Genomic DNA, 17,255 nt, shown 5'->3' with positions numbered 1-17,255 from the left:
GAGGTGTGGAGGTCAAAACTAAAGTGCCGGATCATGTGGGAAAATTCCAAAGTTTTTGCCTATGGTGTTCTTAGCTCCAGTCTTTCACCTTCACAAGCATTAACATTTCCTACCCTACCACCAGATCCCTCCCTTCCCCCACCACCAACACTCAGTCCATTTCTTGCCAGCTCAGCAGTTTTCAAAGGAGCTGAATTTATCCTGTTTATCCTCTTTCTGTATATTGTGCAAGGATTATTATTATTTTTAGTCACAGCTGTGTTAGAACCCCCAGAAGGAAAATACATATGCAGATTTATCCATAACATGTTGGAGATTTTTAATCATAAGATTTCATCCTTACATAAATATCAGAGTTAATACATCCAGTTATAGAGAGATGAAACCCCCTAACTCATCCCTAATCAGTGGTGTTCATAGTACTGCTTATGTTCCATCTGTATTATTTAAAGTTCTGATCCATGGCTTTAATATTTGCATCAGATTTTCTGAAAATGTTTAGGTGTTTCTTTCACGACTCAATGCTCTTTGCTTATTCTTGCTTGGACTATCTTCTTTCCCAGAATCATCACCTCTTATCAGCTTCCAACCTCCCCTTCTCTTTTACTAGAATTTACTAGTACCACAGTGATGTGTCCAGGTTCCCTGTAAATTCACCGGAGGCTTGTGCAGTCGTTCATGAAATAAACCCTTTATCAAGGGCAATACAAAATGGTTTAATACACAATTCTTTATTGCAATAAAAATCATTACTGAAATATTTAGGAGCTTTCCTAACCTCTAATAAGATGTGTTGACAAGTATGATGGTATCCAGGGATGGTGATGTTGATTTGCTCTAGGTTATGGTCAAAGGTTTATGTGCTGTTTAGAGAGGATTTTGAGTTACAGTTCCCTTGCAGCCATTCCTTCCAGACAGCCACGTTTCAGTGTTAGGGGCTGAGTGGGGGTGTAATAAAGGGGAAGGAAACAGTGAAAAAGCAGTGGTGCTCCCAGGACTGCATGTGTCAATTGGGAGTCTTTCCATTGACTTAAAAAGAACTGGATCTGGCCAAGTGAGCAATGTGCAGGTGAAAGGAAGCAGTGCCAAGAGGAATAGAAGCATGGTCAAGTGCCATGAGATACAGTATGAAGGATTGACTGTGGAGGAGACAGAGGGATGAAAGGAAGGTGGATGACTGAGACCCATAGACAGAGGTTGTAATACATTCATGGTTTCATACATTCAGACAGCATGGTTGTCAGGGAAACTGTGCACTAGGGAGAGAACCCAGGATCCTGAACTCCAAGATTTCCATGGCTTTAGTTAAGGATGGATCTCCTTTAGCAGTAGTAATAGTATGCTTGTAGACTATGTGGGCCAACCTGCACAATGCAACATGATCACGCACAAATGAGCAAGTATGACTTTCCGCCCAACATAAGGCAATGGCGCACACACAAATGTACACACACTAGCTGGTACAGAGCATGCAACCCCAGCCAGGCAAAGATTATTCTCAATTGCCTGGGGTTCATAGGAGGTCAAGTCCAATAGCCAGGTAGACTCCATTCTATAAATATATAATGTACATATACAGACCTAATGGTAACCAGTAAATCTGAATTCATATAGCATTGGGACAGAACCCAACAATTTTTTTTTTTAGGACTCACATAGCAAGTTGTCTGAAGATCTTAAATCTTACACACATTAATTAATTAAACTCCACAAATCCAATTTATTACAACTAATGTCATACTGTATCACCTGCTGTTAGAATGAATGGTGTATGTTTTCACTATTATTTCTTAAGGGAAAGGGAAAAAATACTAATTAGAGATATCTTTAAAATCCCCGAAAAGGCAAAGAAGGGTTGGCAATTCGCCCTAAATGTACTGATGGTCAGTGCAATTATTTTTTTTTCTTAACATCTTCTACAAAAGAAAGAGAGAGAGACTCGTAAATAGTAGATTTTCTCTGGAGACATTCTTCTGAGGTAATTAAAGTCAATGAGAAAAGGCCCCCTATAAATTGAAGTTCATATTCTGTACATACTTGTACTCACTTTGAGCTGTACCTTACTCCTTGAACATCCCCATTGAAATCAATGGCACAGATGGCCAATGAAGTTATTAATAAAAGTAAGTAAGGGTATCAGAGTATGACCCAATAGTGGTATTTTAGTAGTTCTGGAAGGATATTTAAAGGCCTCTTGCGTTTGTTAAAAATGTTGCCAGATAAGGAGTAAGAGTCTGCGTGGAAGAGAAATTCTAGCCTAGTCTGCCACAAACGTGTCCTGAGATGTCAAGCTGAACATCAAAAAAAATCATATTTATATATCCATTTTCAAGAACTTTTCCAAGGTCATAAATTACAGACTTAGGTCTGGGGAGAACAGTTGATGAAGTATGCCAAAATGCTGTGAGCCAGATGGGTAAAACCCAGGTGCTGCACTATGTTAAGTTTTGTAATATCTTCAGTAATAGATAGGTATGACTGAACACTACTTTGTTTAAGACTTACAGTGCAACAGTTCAATGCCCTTCTTCAGCATCTACTGGTGTTCTCTGTATGAGACTATAGCATGTGAATAAATTCTCCAAAATTCTGTTACATACCAGGTGATTTCACATATGAGGTACTAAATTAGGGTGAAATCCTTCCCTTACTACTCAGAGTAACAAGGCAAGGAGAAATGGAGAAGTGGCGGCCAAGAGGTAGGTATTTTTAGATTATAGACTCTCGTAAGGGACTGCATTTTCTTTATATTCGTACAGCACATAGCACAATAGGGTCCTGACCTACTCAGCCTCTAGGTGCCATATAGGTTAAATAATAATGAAAAAAGATACTTGTTCCAATTTCAGGATACAGACCCTCCAAAACCCCCGCTTTTAAATTTTTCATTTTCTTATAACAATTTTTTGCATGTAGTACTACTGCTTAATTCCTGTCTTTCTGTATATCCCTCAGAAAAATGCCAAAAATATTGCTTTCGAGACTCCCAGGGTCAAATTCTCGATGTTGACCTTGAATAATGTCAGTCATTCTTAGTATGCAGACCTAGTAGTTGCTAACAGAAGCACCGGAAATGTGTTCAGAATACATGCAATAAAGAACAGCTTCAGTATTTGACAGCCCTTATAGTCAAGGCTGGCCATGTTTTTCCTCTCAAAAACAAGGGAGCCTCATAATTTTGAGTGTTTCTCTGATGCTTTAAATAAAAGTTTCCAGGTATAATAAATGCACCAAACGTGGCACATATTTGAATTTGACATCTTACATTGCTCTTAAAACAGGAGCTCCTTTCTGGGTTGCTGCCAAACCAAGGGAAAGAGGAGACCTTCGAAACTTGTATGTTCTAGAAGAATTTATAATATGGTGGCTGCTCTTTAATCTTTATAACAGCTATTTAAAATAATCCCACAACAAGAGAATGTTACGTTTGCATCTTGATGAGTACAAAAGTCAGCGAATGAGAATGTTAATTCTTCCCACGGTACCTATGGATTAGGATACGCTCTAATTCCATGATCATGTACAGTTTATCAAATAAAGTAATATGATATACAATGTTTCTAAATCCTCAAATATGCATATGTAGCATACGGTACTGCTGTGTACTGCTCACTCCTTTTGCCAGTGGCAAGATACCCTGCACAAATGGATGTGCACTTCAGTATAATACTCTGTGCTTTCCAACTTGGCTGGCTAGGCATGACACTTAGGAGCCTAAGGGTGGAATTTTCCAATGTGCCTAAGTCACTTTTGAAGATTATATCCTAAAACTTCATCACCACGAGAAAAATCTGAATTTGAGTCTGACTGCAAATGTACCGGCATATCTGTACCTCTTGCTGTTTGAGAATATAGCTTTTGGAAACAAATCTACTTTAAATCTTCAATAAATCAATACAGACTTGGGATTTGTGTTAGTATCAGTACAGCATGAACTGTCAAAAAGACTTAGAAGTGACAGCCTAAAAGATTAACTGCTTTGCAAATAAATAACCTCCCTCTGAGACTATTGAGCTGCCTACGTTTGATTCACCATAAGCGTTCAGAGTCATTCGCTAGTTTGAGAGAGTGCTACCATTTATATGCAATATTCTGCTTTTAATTATTTTCTCAAATCAATTAAACAAGAGCAAAGCAAGAGGTTACATTTCCAGTTGGTTGGCGCATGGGGTTTTCTCAACTTAAGAAGGACAGATGATTCCGGACCCTGTGGAGAAGAGTTGAAAGGATTACAATTTGTACAGAGTGCCTTTCTACTGGAATATCTATTTCCTCTCTTGTAATTCAGTTCCCTTTTTAAGGCTGTCGTTCTTGCTTCAATTCTGAATGGGTGGAATTCACACCTGGGCAAAGGGGCAGCACAAGGTCTATGTGGCACTTAAACCTCATTTAACCCATTTCTACCATTATGTCTCCCAGAAGTTAGCCAACGACCTAATGCCTTAGGGCTTAAGTGAAATTTAAATGGTGCATTGACCTTGTGCTGCACAGGAGTGAAATTCACCCTCTCAGAATTCAAGCAGAGCCTTGAAAATCCATATAGTTTAAGTGGAACGTAAATGGTACATAGGCCTTGTGTGGGTGTGAATTTCACCCAGAGCGAGTAGGAACTCATAGTGCTAAAGGAATTGATGGCAGCTTTCCAAAAATCTTCAAAGGGAACTATGTTGTGTACTTCTCTGAATACAGAATAAATTATGTACCAAGGAAAATAAATTACTTAAAACCAACAATAATTATAACATTCACTGACCTGAACTAAACTGAAATTTGTCTTTTTTTATGTTCTGAAACAAAGGGAGGACAAATAGGTGAAGTCACATCAAGCTCATTCGGGGGGGGGTGGGGGTGGGAAGGAAGAATTATTAATCCATTTTCTCGGTAGGGGGCGGATGCCGTAATTTTGAGTTCTTCACGCATCCTGAACCTGTTGACAATTACTTTCTCAGCTCAGCTACCTCTACATGCACCAAACACACCTGGTTTGAGAATTAAACCAATAAACCACTAAGGAGAGGATATGATAGACTTTTATAAATCCTTTAAAAATCTTATTTTTCTCAACCTGAAGGTAGTCATTTTGCACCCCACTGTTTTAATTCCTAAAGCTTATTTATAACTATTTTATGTTATCCTAATCTGTCCCTCCTGTGCTGTGGCAACAGGAGGTATATATAGAAAACTTAATGAACAATTTGCAACAAATTGTAAATGCAGTGGATTTAAGGTGTCACATATAGTATTGATAGAGCCTAATCTGCTTCACAGTAGTTAGGTTTGTATTTTTGGATGTTTGCACAGTAATCAGTTCAGATGAAATTCACCCCTGTGCAGAACCTCCTTAAATCCACATCAGCCCTATGCACCATTAACCCTCCTGTGGGACTTGATGGGATGAAATTCACCCCATGCAGAATGCCCATAAAATCACATATAAGCCCTATTTTAAGGACTTATGTGGCTTTGCTTCATATGCCCAGGGCAGGTCCTCTGCAGAGGAGTAAATTTCCCCCTTAGTACATGACAAAATATGTCTAGCTCTTTTCAGGTGTTGAAGAGGGATCAAGGAGGAAGTAAACTGAAAAAGATTGAAAGAAGAGATAACGAAAATTAATTGTTTTTCGTTCTGTCAGTACATTTGCAATAGCTGAGCTACTTTTACTCCTGAACATGTAATTGATATAAAAATTTACAGATTACTAGAACTGGAAAGATCATTGCAACATGATGATTTGTACCATAATTGTATACACATAGTGTCAGTAAAATAAAAATACAGATGCAATATTTAACTTGAATCTGAATAGCTTGTTTCTCCATACTGCACATAACAGGAATGAAATACATTAGGCCATCTCATAAGCCTGGGTCAATGGAGTAATACCGATTAGCACCAGGTGTCCCATCCTGCAAAATGCTGAACACTCTGACCTTGCTCCAGCAAAGCACTTAGGGGTGGATTCATCTCGAATGATACTCCATCTACTGCAGTGCAGTTACATCATGAATGAATTTGGTCCCTAAGCATGTGCTTACTTTTAGGCGTGTGTGTAGTTCCACTGCAAGGAAATGGAACTACTCAGGGTCTTAAAGTTAAGCATGTGCTTAATTGCTTTGCTGAATCAGAGTTAGAATGTTCAGCACTTTGAAAGACTAAGCTCCAACTTTGAATCTGGCACAATAAATGCAAAAAAAAAAAAAAAAAAAAAAAAAAACCCTGTTGTAAATGCAACATTAAGGTTGCATAGCTAGACCTTGATCCTAGATGCAGGACTGGGCACTTGAAATTCAAAAAGGGCCTGATCCAAAATCCACTAAAATCAAGAGGCAGGCTCCCTGTGATTTCAATGGGTTTGGATCAGTACCTAAGTCAGGAAATTGAAAAATGCAGGATCCAACAGCAATGTTCGCTTCCTGTATGTTGTATTTCACCTTTTGGGTGGACTCAATCCTTTGTAGGGAGTACTTAATCCCCACTTAAACTCAAGCAAAGGGGCAATCTTCCCCACACAACAGCCAGAAGAAGCCAGCACTGATGTTGTGGGACCTGCAATAGGGGAGAACAGAATCCTTCACTCCACCAGGCAGTGGAGCAACTCCAGGTTCACAACTGCTGAAGCAGCAGCAGCCGCCACCAATGCACTCACATTGGGGTGGTGAAGTGGGACAGTGGCTACTGAATCCCTGTAGCCAAAAAAAACCATCTTGTGAGCTGGAGCAAGTCCCCACAAAAATTTCCTCCAAATCTCCTGTACAGGGTACAGACTCCCTGTGTAGCATCTCCAGATCCTTCACTCTCTTGTGTGCACTGGAACAGCAACTGTTTCAATCTGTCTGGGTTCTGCTGGAGCAATGGGGAAAAGAATACAATTTTCCCATAACTGCTTAAATCAGGCTTAAGTCATGCACAGGGCCCTTTAAGGTGTGCTCTGTGCAACACCAAATTCCTTTAATACAGGGCCCAGTTTTGCAGTCTTTCTGCACCCAAAACCTCAGCTAATTTAAATGGGAATTTGGGGTGTACAAGAAATGCAAAGAGACACACGATTAAGCTCAATATTTAACAAGAAAACAGAACACCTCAGACATACAAATAAAAGTTGAAGCTGCCTTTGAAATTTTAACTTTGCATTTCCTGAGTTTTTGTAATTTCCACTATAGATGTGTAACCTCTATCAAGTGGGGTCGGCAGCAACAAGGGCTAGATTCAATATTTAGGGGGTTCCTCTTAACAATACAAAACAGAAACCACTCGAGCCCCCACCCAGTCATCTGGAAAAAACTTACCACCACCACTGGGTGCCTCTAAGAGGCAATTCTTCCCCTCCACAAGCACTGAGTCTAGGAATAATAAAACAGAACTTTTTTATTAAAGGGAAAGGGAACTAATTATTAGTTTGGGAAAACACCACAACCACATTCGAAAGCATGCAGCCATTACCAAAACCTCACCCCACAGTGCATTGGGCAGTGTCCTTTGCCTCAGTTTCCCACCTTGTGGTGGGAAAGTTCAACGAACAAATGTCCCTTTAACACAACACTCCCCTCTCCCTCTGCTGCACCCCATTCACAGCTGGCTGTCCTTGGTTAGTGAAGACCCAGAGTTCGCACATGTGTTCACAGGGGGTCACTTCCCGTCCCAGAAACAGTGGGGGGAGAAATCAAGCATTGACCCTGTGGTCCCTGTGCACTTCCACAACTGGCTGTTTGCTGCTGCTGCTGCCGCCGCCGCCTCCGGTGCTTGTCTCTTCTACTGCTGGTCATATGCTGCCGCTGCTTTTCTCTGCTGCCACTGGTCATATGCTATCACTCTTGGACGCTCACTGCCACTTCTGGGATGCCATGGTCTGAAGTTCCACTGCTTAACCCAGGTCCTTAATGATTTCACTGGGTAGCAGGGACCCTCACTCAGGGCCACTCAGAGGGGGGGCAAGTGGGGCAATTTGCCCCAGGCCCCGCAGGGGCCCCCACCAGAATGTTGGAGGCTCCCCCCCACCTCCCCCTCCGCCTCCACCTTCCCCCATCCCCTGGCATCTCAGCGCGCCGTGTCCAGGAGGGGCCCTGGACAGCACTGCAATGGCGTGGCCTGAGCTCCTCCCGCTCAGAGCCACATGGTAAGGGGGCGGGGCTGCGAACTCTGGCGGGCCGAGTGGCAGGAGCTCCTGAACGCGGCTCGCTGAGGCTCTGGGAGAGGGGGGAGGTGGGGATAAGCGGCATGGTAAGCCCCTCGGAGCCGGGCACCCCCGACACCATCCCCCCCTAGCTCTGACCCCCAGCTCTGAGCCCAGCCCCTCTGAGCTGGGCACCCCCCGACCCCATCCCCCGCCGCCCTAACCCCCAGCTCCGATCCCAGCTCCTCTGAGCCGGACACTCCCCCAACCCTATCCCCCCCCCCATCCCTGACCCCCAGCTCCAAGCCCAGCCCCTCTGAACCGGACATCCCCCCCGACCCCATCCCCCCACGCCTCTGACCCCCAGCTCCGAGCCCAGCCCCTCTGAGCCGGGCACCCCCCGACCCAGAGCCCAGCTCCCCACCCTGCCCTGGGCAACAGTAGCACCACTCCCAGGCAGCGACAGCCCATTGGCACCAACCATCCCCATCACCCAGCGACAGCCCATTATGTAATTGCAAATGTATACATACCATTAAAGCATTTAATGTTTTTAAATAATGTATTTTGTGTATTTTCAAATTATTAAAAATTAATTTTTGAATGTATTTCACTGGTTATTTTTTTACATTTCCAAATAACCTGTTACTATAGTATTGCAACTTTTTTTTATGGAAGGGGCACCCGAAATTGCTTTGCCCCAGGCCCCTTGAATCCTCTGGGCGGCCCTGCCCTCACTGCCAGTACAGTCTCTACATTGTCATTCCTTTCATCACTGTCCCTCCACCAGGCCTAAGGCATAGCCCCTAAACATACTTAGCAGTGATTCAGCTTTGGTAATCACTGAACAGAAATAGTATCAGAGGGGTAGCCGTGTTAGTCTGAATCTGTAAAAAGCAACAGAGGGTCCTGTGGCACCTTTGAGACTAACAGAAGTACTGGGAGCATAAGCTTTCGTGGGTAAGAACCTCACTTCTTGCATCTGAAGAAGTGAGGTTCTTACCCACGAAAGCTTATGCTCCCAGTACTTCTGTTAGTCTCAAAGGTGCCACAGGACCCTCTGTTGCTTTGAACAGAAATAAAAACTCTCAATTTAATCTAATTAGCTCTGTCTTTAAATACTGGAGAAGGAAAATCCAAATGTTGTCTAGGAGTCTTTGAGCACAAGCCATACCACTGGGTCAGAACACCCGTTTTTCCCCCTACAAGGATTTGGCATCCCTTCCCCCTGCTTAGCTAGGAAAGTTCAATAATTTAAGGTGATCCCATCAATCAGGGCAGGCTAAGTACAGTTCTGCTGCCCTTTACTCATACACTAAGGATAATAACAATTCATTACCCCCACACTCAAGTGATTTGTAACCCAACACCACTAAAAGTGATCATTTTGGCAAAGGAGCTCCATCATGCTGTGCGCCTCGGCAGAGAAGATGTGTCTAATCAAACACGGTCCGTTCCTGAAGTCTATTCACCCAGCTCATCACTAGAAGTCAGGGGATAGTTCATTAGACCCTGCTTACATATACCTTTAATATTGTGTAAATGCATTTTAATTCTTTTATTTCACTTGCAACTGCTCTCATAGACTCATTGTCTGACCTCCTGCACATCGCAAGCCACAGAACCTCAGCCAACCCCTCCTGTAGTAGGCTCGTGACTTCTGGCTGAGTTACTGAAGTCTTCTGACCTTGATTTAAAGACTTCAGATTACAGAGACTCCACCATTTACTCTAGTTCAAACCAGCAAGTGACTTGTGCCCCATGCTGCAGAGGAAGGAAGGAAAGCCACCCAGAGGGTCTCTGCCAGTCTGAATTGGGGGATAATTTCTTCCTGACCCCAAATATGGAGATCAGTTAGACACTAAGCATGCGGCTGAGACCCACCAGCCAGACACCTGGGAAAGAATTCTCTGTACTAACTCAGAGCCCTCCATATCTACTGTCCCATCTCTGGCCGTAGGAGAAATGTGCTAATAGCAGTCGCAGATGGGCCATATGCCATTGCAGTCAACCTCATCATTCCATCCCCTCCATAAACTTGTCAAGCTCAGTCTTGAAATAAGTTAGGTTCCTGCTCCTCCCCTACCTACTTTCCTTGGAAGTCTGTTCCAGAAATTCTCTCCTCTGATGATTAGAAACCTTTATTTAATTTCAAGCTTAAACTTATGGATAGCAGGGTGGACTCACTATTAGAGTGCTCACTCATGGCAGCTCTCTCTTCTGTAGCACCCCCTGCCAGCAATCACTCCAGTCCCACAGTGAGCCACCTGTTCTCGTGACTCAGCCATCTGGACAGACCACTTTAACGTCTCTCCTGTTCTGGGGTATCAAAAACACAACGAAAAGTCAAAAAGTCCCAACACAAGAGATCCTTCTACCCCCTCTTGGATTATTCCTCAGAATGCCCTTGAGGCTCAGTGTTCAGCCCCACCTGTCCTTATATCAGGCTTGTACAACTCTTTCTCAGGGCAGGTAGGGAAAGCTAGACCCACCTTCTGCTCTGGGTTCCAGCCCAGGGGCCCTGAATTAACAAGCTAGGTCTGCTCCTTCCACCACATTGCTGTTTCCCTGGGCCTCTTCTGACCTCCAAGGCCCTTGTGGTACTTCCCTGCTGCCTGTGCTTAATACGGCCTCTCCTTTGGTTCCCAGGCCTCTGACTTTTCCCTAGGCCCTCCCAGCTCCTTCTTTCTCTGCTAGACCACCAGCCCCTGAGGACTCCCTCTTTGTCCCTTGCCCCCTTTTCAGGGCCCACACAGGGATTAATTCCATCCCTGTGGCTCTCTTCAGTCTACCTTCCCCAGTCTCTTCCCAGAAAGAGGGAACTCCCTACTTCCTCCCTCCTGAACCTCCCCTCTAGCATTCACTTCTTTCTTTTATGAAGAAAGCTCAGTTCCTCCCCAGCTGGGTCTCAGAAAAAAAATCAGGCTGGACACACACACCCCAGATTCAGCAAAGTGGTCTAACAGAGTTCTCAGACTCCTGTTAACCCTTTGTTCACTGGTGTGGGGTAGACACCCCATCACACGTCGGTGTTTTTAAAAGAAAAAAAAATTGAGAAGATTAAAAAAAAAGACAAAAATATCCAGCAACTATCCAGCTAGTGGAGTTTTAAAATACATAAGTTAGGCTAAGAAGTTACATTTCTCAAAACATTAAATTTCCTCTCCATTTCATATATGGTGGTATTTTTCATTATTACTGAGGTTGTTAAATGTTCATTGTAATTGATGTTTGTGCACTAAAGCTAAGTTAACACTGTTGTTAGATTTTTAACATTTTATTTCCTGCTTTTTATGGGGGATAATTTTCAACCTTATTTCACATTCCCATAGGCATCTGCATATCATATGCAAATAATGGAATTATTAGCAACTTGTGTCATTGAAAGCCTGTAGTCTTGGTTAGAGTTGTACCTTTAGGGCTATAAAAATATACATCACTCTGAAGCTACTTCTCAAAATGAAAACACCTCTAGGAGAACCAATGGCCCCCTGCACTTTTTAATGGTAGTTTTTCCACTTTTAATAATATTTTGGAAATAACAGATGTCTGTTTTCCAGGCTATTTTCACAGCTCCACTCTGCACAATTGTCAATTGTTTCAAGAAGGACAGATTATAGCCTGTCAAAATGCCTGAAACTGAGCCAGACACCCTGAAACATATTATAGTTCCTGAAAACATATTTCAATGCCTATGTCCCTTGCAGACTGTTACTGTATTCAATTGTAACAAGGCTATGAGAGTGCTACTGGGGTCGGACTGGGGACCTGTTTAGTGGGAGGGTAACCCTCTTGGCACCAGAGGTCAGATAGAGGAAGGAAGTTCTGGGTTGTGCCTCCTTTGTAATTTCTGGCACAGTTTTATTTTTGTTTAGAGGTGGCGGGGATGCAATCTTTACTCATCTACCTCAGGGGCCTTCCTCTGACCCTCAGATGGCTGGGAGGATAGAGTATGTTGCTGTGAGCTAGTCATATGATGAAACCAACTGGACTCTTACATGAAGGTGTACAAACCAATGTTAAAGGGAACAGCATCCTTAAAGTGTGCAATTTAGAGAAGAGTTAACTAAATATCTTCGGGTTTAGTTGTTTTTGCAGAGATATTTATATTGAATGTCCCAATGAATATGAAAGAGCAAAGCAAGTACGGCTAAAAGTCACCCAGTTAAAGCAACAAAGAAGGGGATAAGATTTTTTTTTTCTAAAAGCCAAATATACACCAACATCTACTCCTTCCATGTGAAGAAGCCAGGGTGCTGTGACTTTATTTTAATGAGACACAATCTGGTTAAAAGTCAGGATGCATAATCCCTTCTTGATTGTAATTCTACTGAAGTCAGTGGACTTATTCTAGGGACAAGTTTATCCCTTTAATCTTAAAACCAAGTTTCCCTACCAGTATTACTAATCAAACCTTACATTGTTAAAAATTCTTCCAGTTTTAATATCTAATTTACTTTTAATCTTTCATTATTGGATAATAAATGTTTGGATAATGAACAACTTCATTCATGTTTAGATTAAAAAAATAAACTAATCAGGATAATTTTTGTTCTGTGTCCTTTATATAGCCAAACCACAAAACATAAGCACCTCACACTCTTCAATGTATTTATCCTCGCAGTGGGTAGGAAAGTACTATTGTTAAATTATTAAACAATCAATTTGTAAGCACCTAGAGAATAATAGGGTTATAAGGAATAGCCAGCAAGGATTTGCAAAAACAAATCATGCCAATCCATCTTAATTCCCTTCTGGGACAAGGTTACTGGCCTAGTGGATGGGGGGGAAGCAGAAGCCGTGATATAGCTTGATTGTAGTAAGGCTTTTGATACAGTCCCACATGACATTCTCATAAGCAAACTAGGGCAATATTGTCTAGATTTAATTACTATAAGGGCTTGTCTCCATTTCCGGTGGATCGACACTGCGGTGTTTGATCCACTGGGGGTCAATTTAGCGGGTCTAGTGAAGACCCACTAAATTGACCGCTGATTGCTCTCCCATCGACTCCAGTACTCCACCAGAATGAGAAGCATAAGGTAAGTCGATGGGAGAGTCGACCCAATGTGGTGTAGACACCTCAATAAGTCAACCTAATATACGTCAACTCCAACTATGTTATTCACATAGCTGGAGTTGTGTAACTTAGGTTTGACTTAACCCTGTAGTGTAAACCTGCCCTATGATGAGTGTACAACTGGTTGAAAGACCTTACACTCAAAGATTAGTTATCAGTGGTTCACAGCCAGAAGGTATTTAAGTGCCTAAAGAGGCAGAGTCACAGAGGCAGCTATTGGGATTTTCACAAACTCCTATCTGCATCATTGGGCACCTAAATACCTTTAGAAATCTAGCCCTACATAATTTGCTTAACATCATACAGGAAGTTGACAACAGAGCTGGGATTTGAACCTAGGCCTCTAACATCCCAGAGCATCCTACTATCCACTGGACCATCTCATTTCCTCTTTTTTATTAAATTTTTGAAACAATAATGAAAATATTTTGCAAACATGCTCTTTTTGGAAAGTCTACATTTTGGGTGATAACTTCATGTGCTTGAAGTGTTACCTCAGGTTCTGTATTTTTCTGAGTTACTATAGGCTGCAAGTTTTTATGGGACAGTGACCATTTCTTTTATATACTCTTAAAAACACAGTTTACAGTGATAGTATGAACAAGCTGTGTGGAGGACAGAAGTTCCATTTTTATGAAGGATTTAGAGATTTTGAAATTTGACTTTGTTGCAAATCAGAGCGAAAACCAAAGAAAATTCAGAGGGAAAAATTAGTTTTGGGGCATTCAAAAAGAAACATTTCGATTTTAACTTTTAAAGTTGTTTATATTGTATTATAACTTAATGCAAAATAAAAAAAATCAAACCTAGAAGTCATTTCAAAATGAAAAATCAATGAGACGTTTCTACTTTGTCAGAACTTTTTCTCAAACAAAATGCCAGCAAAATGACCCAAATTCAATTGAGACAGAACTGTATATTCCAATGGAATATGGTTCCAGCAACATTTCTCCAACCAGCTCTCTACAATAGGGGATAAAACAGTAATAACAAAAATTAACTAGTTGATAGAATATTAGCTCGCGCTCTCTCCTTCAGAGATAACTAGTGCCCATAGTGTCTATTGGCAACCTAAAGATCCCTTCCTTAAATATCAATTAGGTCTTGTTGAGGTAACTAAGGGAACAACTTGTCACTTAAATCCTGTTTCACAGACAGGATATCATTTTATAGAAAACACAGATTTCCACAGGAAACTAAGAGAATGACTGTTTCTCATTTACTAGTGAATTTGATGTAAGAGTGGGATGAGCTGATTTTGAATAAAGCTGACCCTACTGTGTTTTTAGTGCTCTAAACATTCACCAAGGGAAAGGACTGAAAGAATTTAAGGCTTAAGGGTCAATGACTCATCACTAAAGATGAACACTTAAAAAAGAAATGGTCACTTTGTCATCTTTGTCTCCAAACTATGGAACATTGGCACAGCCACTTCTCAAGCACTGTTACAGCCCCTGGACTGTAGTCCTGAGCACAGTCTCCCACATTTCCCATGAAAACCTCTGGATCTGACATGCTCTTGCCCTATTTTCCCCTTAATAACATTCATACCATCACAGAGCAAGAACCTGAGCAGAATTGCTTCATAGGAGAGTGTGGTACATAGTCCCCCGGTGCTGCCTCTTCCTGGACTTATCTTCCTTCAATGCTGTGGAGAGATGGTGGTGCGGCTACAATTCAAGCCTTTCACATCTGTTCCAAATGAGCAGGGTTTCTCACCTAAATCTTCAGCAAATGTAATAGTCAGCCCATACAATTCTTTAATTACAGATTCAATTCATGACAAATAGACACTGGAGCTGGTTTGCCATTTATTTTTGCAAAAATGCACCAGCTGTACTTCAGTTTTGTCAAACCAGACCAGGAATGGCTCCAAAAATAAAAACAACAAAACAAGTAATTTCCAAATCACCAAGGCTCATGGTGGTGCCAGGGGTGCTGAACAAACAGATCTGCTTTTGGACCATGCTCCTCAGTTCGTATTACTAGGGCTGGGCAAACCATGGATTTTGTTAGTTCACTGGCAATTCCAAAAACCAAACAAAAAAGTCAAAATAAAATTTCATTTCGGGTCAAAGCATTACATTCGGCCCAAAACCAAACATTTTGTTTCAGTTTTGAGCATTGTTGAACGTTTAGAAGAAGAAGAATACAATTGAATAAAGTTTCAGAACATCATTTTGAACCAACAGAATTAAAACAAAACTGACAGGGTCACTCCTGGGCTTGCATCAAACTATTGCTGGATCCCCAGTCAAGAGCAAATAGACAAAAGGCTTTTATTTGGCTGTCCCTATTCAGACAAGGCACGGCCTGCAGCAGTCTCAGTCAGCAGCACCAAGCAAACCAAACAGTCTCACATCAAGGCTGCCTTCCCTCATAGATGCTCTGGCAAGCAGCAGTCTCTAGTCAGTTCCTGGTCCCACTTAGGCATCTCTCGCAGCATGGAGCACTGGAGGTCTACTCTGCCTACTAAGCAGCTCCCGGCTGAATTAGGCTTTCCCTTTGCAACCCCTTCCCTCAAGCCTACTGCAGGTGTCACAAGGATTGTACCCACATGTTAACCCTTCCCTGGCCAGTGTGAGATTGGTACACTCCACCCTAGAAATGTTTCAACTTTTTCAGCATTCTTTCCCCTCCCCCGCAGGCCAAACAATTGGGCAAAACTGACACAAATTCATGAAATGGTTTGGTGTCACCAAATCTGCACTTTTTTGCCCCCCAAAATTTCATCCAGCTCCAATAATAGCCTATTTACTTATTTTCCCAAAAAAGCCTACAAAATGAATCTGTAGGACCTCAACATCATGAGCTAAATTCACATTTCTTTTCCCAAAATGTCATTTAGTTGAAACCCCAATTTTTCATCAAAAATAGTTTAGATAGAAATTTTTTCACCAGTTCTGCTCTTAGTCACGTTCCATTTCTGCTGCTATATTGGCACCCCGGATTGTGGTATACAAGGTTTTTTGTTTTTGGTGTGTTTTTTTGGACCAAAAGATGTGGCATTCTTCCTTGTTAAGACAGTTATAGACCTAGATGACACTGACCATATGGTGTAAAGCGGGGACTCTTACCTGTACTTTACCCATACTGTGACTAAATGGGAATATAATTTCTGCACTTCAGGAGTGTGTTAATTGTATATATACTTTCTTGAAGTTGCAAACTCAGGACCCAATCACCTAGAGCCAAGGCAAGAGAGAAAGGAAAGAAATGGTAAGATGATGAAAGAAACTGGGCAATGATTTTTAAATAATAATGGGCCAGATTCATCCCTGACTTCAATAAAGCTACAATAGGGTTGAACATGGCACAATGTTTAATAATAAGTACTAATTTCTACCTGATTGGCCTTTTCTTTCTCCATACCTCAAAGTCTATCCTGTCATTGTCTCCTGCAATCTCCATTTCCCCCATTCCAGGTGGCTGCTCCAGGCCACATCCTGCAGCTCTGGCTGAAAATGCTTGAGACACAGGTCAGTCTAACCTGTGCAGAGCACCCACTGTACAGGGTAATTCTTCCTCAGACTCTGGAAGAGCTGGAGATGAAGAAATGAAACATGCACAAGGACCCGCCACGCCTCTTACCTCCAGAAAGGAAGGAAATTTGCTTCTCCTTTTGCTGCTTGTGTTTGGGTTCCGGAACCTCATAACTCTCTCCCAGTCTAAGTCTCTTCCTCCACCCCAGCAGCACTGTCCCATCATTCAGCGCCTGATCTTCCACCAATTTGCACCTTGTGCATTTACACATGTGCAAAAGTGGATGTTATAAACTTCCATTCTGACTTGGCAATGTTTGCACCCACCTTGCACTCAGGTGGAAATGACTAAACACCGTATAAGGCAATGGAGAACTGGACTTTAAGTACCTTCCCTTCTATATTATTCCAACCCCCCAACCCGCCCCAATGCTATCTCAGTCCAAAGGACTCTCTCCACAAGCAGATCCCCCTCTCTCTAGCAATCCTTTTGGATTCGATAACAATCCTCAGGTTAATGATTTGAAGCAACTGCACCTTTGCAATGACAATTCCTTTTATAGCCCCTTACACACCATCTCC

At 42.1% G+C, this 17,255-nt stretch overlaps 1 long non-coding RNA gene across 1 annotated transcript in view; it reads right to left on the bottom strand.

Annotated features, from left to right (window-relative positions):
- Nucleotides 1-294: 294 nt before the first annotated feature.
- The window catches only part of LOC122173521 (uncharacterized), a 58,406-nt gene continuing 41,445 nt past the window's right edge, over nt 295-17,255 (bottom strand). Inside the window, exons 4-7 of the long non-coding RNA XR_006174026.2 lie at nt 16,269-16,376; nt 14,743-14,916; nt 7,288-7,341; nt 295-4,207 (exon numbers count right to left, since the gene is read on the bottom strand). This is a non-coding gene — a long non-coding RNA (uncharacterized LOC122173521). The remainder of the gene's footprint in view (nt 4,208-7,287; nt 7,342-14,742; nt 14,917-16,268; nt 16,377-17,255) is intronic.

This window comes from Chrysemys picta, chromosome 3 (assembly GCF_011386835.1).
Source record: "Chrysemys picta bellii isolate R12L10 chromosome 3, ASM1138683v2, whole genome shotgun sequence".
In the NCBI taxonomy this organism is placed as follows: domain Eukaryota; kingdom Metazoa; phylum Chordata; order Testudines; family Emydidae; genus Chrysemys; species Chrysemys picta.
This window is presented reverse-complemented; position numbering and strand designations above follow the sequence as displayed.